Below are 13,031 nucleotides of genomic sequence, written 5' to 3'. Positions count from 1 at the left end.
ATCTTTTCGGCCCAACAGATGCAATCACGGCCCAACATGGAAAACAGGCTATAGGTTAGAGCTTGGCCCAACAAAACAAGTTTACTTCTCTTAATCATTTTATGTATCATCATGCCATCATCATCAAATCATATAACATAATTAACTCCTCATTTCTCAAATTAATATTAAGATACAAAGTGGATCAAGTGTTTGAGCCCAATTCAAATATTCCAACCTATCAAGCCCAATAGACAAACAACCTAACTCGTTTTTAAGAAGGATAGGTTTATGGTGGTGGTCTTGTGTCATAATGGTGGTGGCATTTGATAGTTCTAAGCAACCAAACGATCTCAGCAGCGAAAACATATGCATTAGTGGTTGTAGAAGAGATTGCTTCTTCTGTGTATCTATCTATAGAGAGAAATGGTGATTGAAGATATATATATATATATATATATATATATATATATATATATATATATATATATATATATATATATATATATATATATATATATATATATATATATATTTCATATTCATATACTTGTAGGATATAGAGTAAACAGAAACGTAGTGCTATTATGCACTGGAAAACACAAGTGGGGTTGTTGTAATGACTTTTAACATTCATAATGTATAATATATATATATAATAATATAAAGCAAATATAATAATAATAAAAATAAATTAAACGTGTGAAAAAAAAAATCAGTAAAACATCTCGTGACACTTATTTGGTTTAATGTTATCGGCAGTCTTCACGGGTATTATATCGTGTCCATTGCTAAACAGTTAAAATATAAAAGTGTTCCTAAAAATCCCAAATTTTTAGATTAAATATATTTAATTATTTCACTCATTAACAGTTTGAAACCTGATCAAAAAGGTGCGTCTACTATTTATTTTTAATTCCAAATAATCTGTACGGAGTATTAAAATTCAACTCATCAAAGTAAAAAAAAAAATATTTTTAATAACTCTAAACTTTACATAACTTAATTATAGATCAATATTTAATTCCAACTTCTCATAAATCCGAGTCTTAAACTTGTTTAATATCGTCTATAAAAATTGACCTGTCATTAGAGCTCGATCTCAACTAAAAATTTAATATAAAAAAATTAATAAAATAGATTCTAAATATGTTTTTAATAAAGCTAAAATTGATACAACCTATTTTCGGATCATCGTTTATTCTAAAATCACATAAGTTCATTTTTAACTCGTTTAATACCGATGAGATGATAACTGAGTGTCCTTGTCATTTACTAAATAAATTCGAAACCACATATATATATTTAATATACTTCACTTATATATATAGATATATTTTAAATAATAACTTTTATCTATTATTATTAGTTTACATAATTAATTCTAACAATTACGATGTATAATATTTCATTTTAAATATACGCATACATATTTACAAGTAATCATATCGTGAGTCGTCTTTAATGGTCAAATATTAAATGAATTCATTAAAACAGTTCAAAAATTTTGAGACTCAATCTAACAGACTTTGCTTATCGTGATAAAGGTATTAAATCGTATCGAGAGTTTGGTTCAAAATTAGTCAAAATTTTCCGGGTCGTGACACTAACTCTTGTCTATTTTACAGTATAAAAACACAAAATGGATAGACAACCCAATATTTTAAGAGACCTACCCGGAGACATGATTGATGAAATCTTGTCTAGAGTCGGTCAGAATTCCTCGACACAACTATTTAAGGCGAGATCAGTTTGTAAGATATTCGAAGAACGTTCCAAGAATGGCTTGGTTTATAAAAGGCTTTCGTTCGAAAGATGGGGGATATCACATTGGGAAATCCATAAGTTACGATGTGTTTACTTTGACGCATGTATTACGGGGAACCCAAATGCTATTTTACGCAACGGGTTAAGAAATTATTTTGACTCAATATATCTGAATATAGGACTTCGTGATTTAGAAAAAGCGGCTAACATGCAACATAAAGAAGCATGTTATGCTTACGGGTTAGTAATGTTCGCTTCTCACCAAAGTGAGAACAAGAACATCGGGCTACAACTATTAAACAAAATGTTCCCACAAGTGACGGAGTCGGTAATTGGGGTAAGAAATGAGGTTTTTAGATTGTTACCGGACTGTTGGACATTACGTAACCCTCGTCCCTTTGACGACATTACAACACGCTGTCTTATCAACGGCCATAACAGTTATATTCCACAAGACCAAGTATGGGAAGTAGTCCTAGTAAAACCAGAATGCATGACTTGTTTCTGGACGTATGAATTACGTGTCTTTATTGTCTTTGCTGAACGACTTGTGTACTAGCTAGAATTATCTTCACAACTATCTTGTATCAAAGTTATTGGGTGCTATATTTCATGCTTTATGTAAAATAAGCGGTATTGTAAGTTTGTAAAATATTGTATAAAAGTTTGAATGCGAAATATTATTATAATCAGTTTTTCATATAGAATTGTAGTAGTTGAATTGTATATTAGCTACTAAGTATGAACTTAATGGGTAGGTACTACCCGAATTTAAACTTATAAAACGCTAATATGAAGAAAAACCTTTTATAAATGATTTCATATTATGCTACGAAATACTATTAACTACTCTTAATATTCTGTATGATTAACTTGTTCCATTTGACTATTTTGAAGGAAATGGCACCGAATACTCGACACACCGTGAATATGAATGAAGAGGAATTCCGTACTTTTCTAGCTTCAAACATAGCCGCAGTACAGGCTGCGCTACATACCAATAATAACCTTGGATCTAGCAGTACAGGAAATCGTGTAGGATGCACCTACAAAGAATTCACTGCCTGCAAACCCTTGGAATTTGATGGAACCGAAGGACCGATCGGATTGAAACGGTGGATCGAGAAGGTCGAATCGGTGTTTGCCATAAGTAAGTGTACTGAAGAGGACAAAGTGAAGTACGCTACGCATACCTTCACAGGTTCTGCGTTAACATGGTGGAATACCTATCTAGAGCAAGTGGGACAAGATGATGCTTACGCACTACCGTGGTCAGCATTCAAGCACTTGATGAACGAGAAGTACCGTCACAGAACCGAGGTCAATAAGCTCAAGACAGAACTTAGAGGTTTACGAACCCAAGGATTTGATATTATCACGTACGAAAGACGATTCACATAATTGTGCCTATTGTGTCCGGGAGCGTTCGAAGATGAGGAAGAGAAGATCGATGTGTTTGTGAAAGGATTACCGGAAAGAATCCAAGAAGATATAAGTTCACACGAGCCCGCCTCCATACAACAGGCATGTAGAATGGCTCACAAACTAGTGAACCAGATTGAGGAAAGAATTAAAGAACAGACGGCTGAAGGGGCCAATGTGAAGCAAGTCAAAAGAAAGTGGGAGGAAAACGGTGATAAGAATCACCAATACAATAACAATAGCAATTACAACAATAATCGCAACAACTATCCCAACAATCGCAACATCAATCGTAACTACAACAAACGACCCAACAACAACAACAACAACAACAACAACAACAACAGCAACTACAACAATCATCCCAACAATAATAATAACTGCAATAACAACAACAATCAGAAGCAGCTATGCCAAAGGTTTGAAAAGTATCACTCTGGGTTCAGCACCAAATTTTGCAACAAGTGTAAAAGAAATGGTCATAGCGCGGTGAAGTTTGAGGTCTACGGACCAGGGGTTAACAGAACGAAAGGAACAAATGGTATCGGAACGAGTAATGAAGGAGAAAGTAGTGTCGGAGCAAGTTATGCCAATGTAGTTTGTTATAAATGTGGAAAACCGGGCCACATTATTAGAAATTGCCCGAACCAGGAGAACACGAATGGACAAGGCCGCGGAAGAGTTTTCAATATTAATGCGGCAGAGGCACAGGAAGACCCGGAGCTTGTTACGAGTACGTTTCTTATTGACAATAAATCTGCTTACGTTTTATATGATTCGGGTGCGGATAGAAGCTATATGAGTAGAGATTTTTGTGCTAAATTAAGTTGTCCATTGATGCCGTTGGATAGTAAATTTTTACTCGAATTAGCAAAGGGTAAATTAATTTCAGCAGATTATATATGCCGGAATCTAGAAATTAAACTGAGTAGCGAAATATTTAATATTGACTTGATACCAGTAGAGTTAGGGAGTTTTGATGTGATAATTGGTATGGACTGGTTGAAAGAAGTGAAAGCAGAGATCGTTTGTTTCAAAAAATTCAATTCGCATTATACGAGAAAAAGGAAAACCCTTAATGGTGTACGGAGAAAAGGGCAACACGAAGCTACATATTATTAGTAATTTGAAGGCACAAAAACTTATAAGAAAAGGTTGCTATGCTGTTCTAGCACACGTCGAGAAAGTACAAACTGAAGAAAAGAGCATCAATGATGTTCCCGTCGCAAAAGAATTTCCCGATGTATTTTCGAAAGAATTACCGGGATTACCCCCACATCGATCCGTTGAATTTCAAATAGATCTTGTACTAGGAGCTGCACCAATAGCTCATGCTCCTTATAGACTCGCACCCAGCGAGATGAAAGAATTGCAAAGCCAACTGCAGGAACTATTAGAACGTGGTTTCATTCGACCAAACACATCATCATGGGGAGCTCCTGTTTTATTTGTCAAGAAGAAGGATGGTACATTTAGATCGTCTATTGAATACAGAGAGTTGAACAAACTTACTATCAAAAACCGTTATCCACTGCAGAAAAATTGACGACTTTTTTGATCAACTACAAGGCTCGTCGGTTTATTCGAAGATCGATTTACGTTATGGATATCATCAAATGCGAGTAAAGGAGGATGATATTCCAAAAACTGCTTTTAGGACGCGTTATGGTCATTACGAGTTTATGGTTATGCCGTTTGGATTGACTAACGCACCAGCTGTGTTCATGGACCTTATGAACCGAGTGTGTGGGCCATATCTTGACAAGTTTGTCATTGTTTTCATCGATGACATACTTATTTACTCAAAGAATGATCAAGAGCACGAAGAATATTTGAGAAAAGTGCTACAAGTATTGAGGAAAGAAAAACTGTACGCTAAGTTTTCAAAGTGTGCATTTTGGTTGGAAGAAGTTCAATTCCTCGGTCACATAGTGAACAAAGAAGGTATCCAGGTGGACCCGACAAAGATCGAAACCGTTGAAAAGTGGGAAATCCCAAAAACTCCGAAGCATATTTCAATTTTTAGGATTGGCTGGTTACTACAGAAGATTCATCCATGATTTCTCCAAAATAGCAAAACCCTTGACTGCATTAACGCATAAAGGGAAGAAATTTGAATGGAAGGATGAACAAGAGAAGGCGTTTCAATTATTGAAGAAAAAGCTAACTACGGCACCTATATTGTCATTGCCTGAAGGGAATGATGATTTTGTGATTTATTGTGACGCATCAAAGCAAGGTCTCGGTTGTGTATTAATGCAACGAACGAAGGTGATTGCTTATGCGTCTAGACAATTAAAGATTCACGAACAAAATTATACGACGCATGATTTGGAATTAGGCGCGGTTGTTTTTGCATTAAAGACTTGGAGGCACTACTTATATGGGGTCAAACGTATTATATATACCGACCACAAAAGTCTTCAACATATATTTAATCAAAAACAACTGAATATGAGGAAGCGTAGGTGGATTGAATTATTGAATGATTATGACTTTGAAATTCATTACCACCCGGGGAAGGGAAATGTGGTAGCTGACGCCTTGAGCAGGAAGGACAGAGAACCCATTCGAGTAAAATCTATGAATATGATGATTCACAATAACCTTACTACTCAAATAAAGGAGGTGCAACAAGGAGTTTTAAAAGAGGGAAATTTAAAGGATGAAATACCCAAAGGATCGGAGAAGCATCTTAATATTCGGAAAGACGGAACCCGGTATAGGGCTGAAAGGATTTGGGTACCAAAATTTAGAGATATGAGAGAAATGGTACTTAGAGAAGCTCATAAAAGCAGATACTCAATACATCCTGGAACGGGGAAGATGTACAAGGATCTCAAGAAACATTTTTGGTGGCCGGGTATGAAAGTCGATATTGCTAAATACGTAGGAGAATATTTGACGTGTTCTAAGGTCAAAGCTGAGCATCAGAAACCATCAGGTCTACTTCAACAACCCGAAATCCTGGAATGGAAATGGGAAAACATTACCATGGATTTCATCACTAAATTGCCAAGGACTGCAAGTGGTTTTGATACTATTTGGGTAATAGTTGATCGTCTCACCAAATCAGCACACTTCCTGCCAATAAGAGAAGATGACAAGATGGAGAAGTTAGCACGACTGTATTTGAAGGAAGTCATCTCCAGACATGGAATACCAATCTCTATTATCTTTGATAGGGATGGCAGATTTATTTCAAGATTCTGGCAGACATTACAGCAAGCATTAGAAACTCGTCTAGACATGAGTACTGCCTATCATCCACAAACTGATGGGCAGAGCGAAAGAACGATACAAACGCTTGAAGACATGCTACGAGCATGTGTTATTGATTTCGGAAACAGTTGGGATCGACATCTACCGTTAGCAGAATTTTCCTACAACAACAGCTACCATTCAAGCATTGAGATGGCGCCGTTTGAAGCACTTTATGGTAGAAAGTGCAGGTCTCTGATTTGTTGGAGTGAAGTGGGGGATAGATAGATTACGGGTCCAGAGATAATACAAGAAACTACTGAGAAGATCATCCAAATTCAACAACGGTTGAAAACCGCCCAAAGTCGACAAAAGAGCTACGCTAACATTAAAAGAAAAGATATAGAATTTGAAATTGAAGAGATGGTCATGCTTAAGGTTGCACCTTAGAAAGGTGTTGTTCGATTTGGTAAACGAGGGAAATTAAATCCAAGGTATATTGGACCATTCAAGATTATTGATCGTGTCGGACCAGTAGCTTACCGACTTAAGTTACCTCAACAACTCGCGGCTGTACATAACACTTTCCACATCTCGAATTTGAAGAAATGTTTTGCTAAAGAAGATCTCACTATTCCGTTAGACGAAATCCAAATCAATGAAAAACTTCAATTCATTGAAGAACCCGTTGAAATAATGGATTGTGAGGTTAAGAGACTTAAACAAAACAAGATACCGATTGTTAAGGCTCGATGAAATGATCGTAGAGGACCCGAGTTCACCTGGAAATGAGAAGATCAGATGAAGAAGAAGTACCCGCACTTATTTCCAGAAGATGAGCCAACACCTCCAATCGTTAAAATTTCGGGACGAAATTTATTTAACGGGTAGGTACTGTAGTGACCCGAACTTTTCCGAACCTTTCTATGATTATATGTTTAATGAAAACTATATTTACATGATTAAATTTTTCCAACATGTTAAGCAATCAAACTTGTTAAGACTTGGTTAATTGAAACGAAAATTTTGTAAACGTCTGATTACCCAGTTTGACCAATGATTCACGAACACTATAAGTTGTATATGACATGATGATACATAAATGAATAAATATATATGTTTAACATGATATAATGATCATCAAGTATCTCATTAAAAATAGTAACAATAAGTTATATACTTAAAAAGGAGACTATTGACGTATGAAACTCGAAACGATACATATAACGATTATCGTTATAACCACGTCTTACTAAATATATATGAAGCATATTAATACATTCTTATATTATATATAACATGATAATATGATAATTAAATATATCATTAAGTGTATTAACAATGAACTACATAAGTAAAAACAAGACTACTAACTTAAGGATTTCGAAACGAGACATATATGTAACGATTATCGTTGTAACGACATTTAAATGTATATATCATATTAAGATATATTAATATATCATAATATCATGATAATATAATAATTTAAAATCTCATTTTATATTATAAACTTTGGGTTAACAACATTTAACAAGATCGTTAACCTAAAGGTCTCAAAACAACACTTACATGTAACGACTAACGATGACTTAACGACTCAGTTAAAATGTATATACATGTAGTGTTTTAATATGTATTCATACACTTTTGAAAGACTTCAAGACACTTATCAAAATACTTCTACTTAACAAAAATGCTTACAATTACATCCTCGTTCAGTTTCATCAACAATTCTACTCGTATGCACCCGTATTCGTACTCGTACAATACATAGCTTTTAGATGTATGTACTATTGGTATATACACTCCAATGATCAGCTCTTAGCAGCACATGTGAGTCACCTAACACATGTGGGAACCATCATTTGGCAACTAGTATGAAATATCTCATAAAATTACAAAAATATGAGTAATCATTCATGACTTATTTACATGAAAACAAAATTACATATCCTTTATATCTAATCCATACACCAACGACCAAAAACACCTACAAACACTTTCATTCTTCAATTTTTTTCATCTAATTGATCTCTCTCAAGTTCTATCTTCAAGTTCTAAGTGTTCTTCATAAATTCTACAAGTTCTAGCTTCATAAAATCAAGAATACTTCCAAGTTTGCTAGCTTACTTCCAATCTTGTACAGTGATCATCCAACCTCAAGAAATCTTTCTTATTTACAGTAAGATATATTTCTAATACAAGGTAATACTCATATTCAAACTTTGATTCAATTTCTATAACTATAACAATCTTATTTTGAGTGATGATCTTACTTGAACTTGTTTTCGTGTCATGATTCTGCTTCAAGAACTTCGAACCATCCAAGGATCCGTTGAAGCTAGATCCAATTTTCTCTTTTCTAGTAGGTTTATCCAAGGAACTTAAGGTAGTAGTGATGTTTATAACATCATTCAATTCATACATAAAAAGCTATCATATTCGAAGTGGTAAACTAATAATCACTAGAACATAGTTTAGTTAATTCTAAACTTGTTCACAAAAAAACGTTAATCCTTCTAACATGACTTTTAAAATCCACTAAACACATGTTCTATATCTATATGATATGCTAACTTAATGATTTAAAATCTGGAAACACGAAGAACACCGTAAAACCGGACATACGCCGTCGTAGTAACACCGCGGGCTGTTTTGGGTTAGTTAATTAAAAACTATGATAAACTTTGATTTAAAAGTTGTTCTTCTGGGAAATTGATTTTTCTTATGAACATGAAACTATATCCAAAAATCATGGTTAAACTCAAAGTGAAAGTATGGTTTCCAAAATGGTCATCAAGATGTCGTTTTTTCGACGGAAATGACTACCTCTTAAGTAATTGACATGTAACTTAATTTTCCGACTATAAACCTATACTTTTATGTTTAGATTCTTAAATTAGAGTTCAATATGAAACCATATCAATTTGATTCACTCAAAACGGATTTAAAATGAAGAAGTTATGGGTAAAACAAAATTGGTAAAAACTACTCATTTTAGCTACGTGAAAATTGGTAACAAATCTATTCCAACCATAACTTAATCAACTTGTATTGTATATTATGTAATCTTGAGATACCATAGACACGTATACAATGTTTCGACCTATCATGTCGACACATCTATATATATTTCGGAACAACCATAGATACTCTATATGTGAATGTTGGAGTTAGCTATACAGGGTTGAGGTTGATTCCAAAATATATATAGTTTGAGTTGTGATCAATACTGAGATATGTATACACTGGGTCGTGGATTGATTCAAGATAATATATATCGATTTATTTCTGTACATCTAACTGTGGACAACTAGTTGTAGGTTACTAACGAGGACAACTGATTTAATAAACTTAAAATATCAAAATGTATTAAAAGTGTTGTAAATATATTTTGAACATACTTTGATATATATGTACATATTTCTTATAGGTTCGTGAATCGACCAGTGGCCAAGTCTTACTTTCCGACGAAGTAAAAAATCTGTGAAAGTGAGTTATAGTCCCACTTTTAAAATCTAATATTTTTGGGATGAGAATACATGCAGGTTTTATAAATGATTTACAAAATAGACACAAGTACGTGAAACTACATTCTATGGTTGAATTATCGAAATCGAATATGCCCATTTTTATTAAGTCTGGTAATCTAAGAATTAGGGAACAGACACCCTAATTGATGTGAATCCTAAAGATAGATCTATTGGGCCTAACAAACCCCATCCAAAGTACCGGATGCTTTAGTACTTCGAAATTTATATCATATCCGAAGGGTGTCCCTGAATGATGGGGATATTCTTATATATGCATCTTGTTAATGTCGATTACCAGGTGTTCACCATATGAATAATTTTTATCTCTATGTATGGGATGTGTATTGAAATATGAAATCTTGTGGTCTATTATTATGATTTGATATATATAGGTTAAACCTATAACTCACCAACATTTTTGTTGACGTTTTAAACATGTTTATTCTCAGGTGATTATTAAGAGCTTCCGCTGTCGCATACTTAAATAAGGACGAGATTTGGAGTCCATGCTTGTATGATATTGTGTAAAAACTGCATTCAAGAAACTTATTTCGTTGTAACATATTTGTATTGTAAACCATTATGTAATGGTCGTGTGTAAACAGGATATTTTAGATTATCATTATTTGATAATCTACGTAAAGCTTTTTAAACCTTTATTGATGAAATAAAGGTTATGGTTTGTTTTAAAATGAATGCAGTCTTTGAAAAACGTCTCATATAGAGGTCAAAACCTCACAACGAAATCAATTAATATGGAACGTTTTTAATCAATAAGAACGGGACAATTCAGGTGGTGTTTGGTGAGTGGTGTGAATTTTTGAGGAAATATGCCTTTTTTGAAATCTAGACGACCTCGAATGGCAAGTACGTTCAGAGAGTCTTGCTCGTTGGGCCATTTTAGGGTGATCCGGAAAATTTCAGCACAATCTGAAACCAAAGGTTATGCGCCGCCAAATGGTATTCCATCTGGCGACGCATATTAATAATTTAAAAAGCATGTTTAATGAAGTAACATTAGACTCAAAATTATATGAGTTATACATAATTACAGTGTGAGTTAAATAATAGGCCTTAAAACTATATATACCATGCTAAGTCATGTATAAATAAAAGTAACAATACGATATAAATTGAAAACGTTCAAAAAACATTAATAGTGAGAAAAATGTCTTTTTTTGGCATCCTGATGACCTCGAATGGTAATAAAATTTTCGAGAGTCTTGATGTTTGGGTCGTTTTAGGGTGATCTTGAGAATTTCAACACAATCTGAAACCAAAAGTTATGTGCCGCCAAATGGTACTCCATTTGGCGGCGCATCTTCTTGATATAAAAAGCGTGTTTAATGAAGTGACATTAGATTAAAAATTATATGCGTTATACATAATTACATTGTGAGTGAAATAATAGGCCTTAAAACAATATGTACCATGCTAAGTCATGTATACAAAAAGAAATAATATGATAGAAATTCAAAATGGTCAAAAGAGCGTCTAAAATTAAACAAAAAAAGGCAAAATTGAAGGCTTTCGAAGACTCGTTTTGAAAAATATTTGGGACAAACGGCCTACGACGGTTTGTCAACGGAGAGATCTCGAAAAAATACACGATTTAAAAAAACGGTGAGTAAATCGGAACTACGGGTCAAAAGATACGATAGATCTAACATTTTGGCCAAAGACGAAAAACACCAAGCACCATGAACCGTCGGTGGTGTTTGGTGAGTGGTGTGAATTTTTGAGGAAATATGTCTTTTTTGAAATCTAGACGACCTCGAATGGCAAGCGATCAGAGAGTTTTGCTCGTTTGGCCGTTTTAGGGTGATCCGGAGAATTTTAGCACAATCTGAAACAAAGGTTACGCACCGCCAAATGGTACTCTATCTGGCGGCGCATATTAATGATTTAAAAAGCATGTTTAATAAAGTAACATTAGACACAAATTATATGAGTTATAAATAATTACATTGTGAGTGAAATAATCGGCCTTAAACTATATATACCATGTTAAGTCACGTATAAACAAAAGTAATAATACAAAATTTATTGAAATCGTTCAAGAAACATTAATAATGAGAAAATGTATTTTTTGGCATCCTGATAACCTCGAATGGCAATAAAATTTCCGAGAGTCTTGATGTTAGGGTTGTTTTAGGGTGATCTTGAGAATTTTAACATAATCTGAAACCAAAAGTTATGCGCCGCCAAATGGTACTCCATTTGGCGGCGCATCTTCTTGATATAAAAAGCGTGTTTAATGAAGTGACATTAGATTAAAAATTATATGCGTTATACATAATTACATTGTGAGTGAAATAATAGGCCTTAAAACAATATGTATCATGCTATGTCATGCATACAAAAAGAAATAATATGATAGAAATTCAAAATGGTCAAAAGAGCGCTAAAATTAAACAAAAAAGGCAAAATTGAAGGCTTTCGACGCCTCGTTTCAAAAAATATTTGGGACAAACGGCCTACGGCGGTTTGCGAACGGATTGATCTTGAAAAAATACACGATTTAAAAAAAACGGTAACTAAATCGAAACTACGAGTCAAAAGATACGATAGATAAAACATTTTGGCCAAAGACGAAAAACACCAAGCACCACGAACCGTCGGTGGTTTTTGGTGAGTGGTGTGAATTTTTGAGGAAATATATCTTTTTCGAAATCTAGACGACCTCAAATGGCAAGAACGTTCAGATAATCTTGCTCGTTTGGCCGTTTTAGGGTGATCCGGAGAATTTCAGCACAATCTGAAACCAAAGGTTATGCGCCGTCAAATGGTACTCCATCTGGCAGCGCATATTAATGATTCAAAAAGCATGTTTAATGAAGTGACATAAGACTCAAAATTATATGAGTTATACATATTTACATTGTGAGTGAAATAATAGGCCTTAAAACTATATATACCATGCTAAGTCATGTATAAACAAAAGTAATAATACGATATATATTGAAAACGTTCAAAAAAACATTAATAATGAGAAAAATGTCTTTTTTTGGCATCCTGATGTCCTCGAATGGTAATAAAATTTTCGAGAGTCTTGATGTTTGGGTCGTCTTAGGGTGATCTTGAGAATTTCAACACAATCTGAAACCAAAAGTTATGCGCCGCCAA

The sequence above is a fragment of the Rutidosis leptorrhynchoides genome, chromosome 5 (assembly GCF_046630445.1).
Source record: "Rutidosis leptorrhynchoides isolate AG116_Rl617_1_P2 chromosome 5, CSIRO_AGI_Rlap_v1, whole genome shotgun sequence".
NCBI lineage: Eukaryota > Viridiplantae > Streptophyta > Magnoliopsida > Asterales > Asteraceae > Rutidosis > Rutidosis leptorrhynchoides.
Note: the sequence above shows the minus strand (reverse complement) of the source record.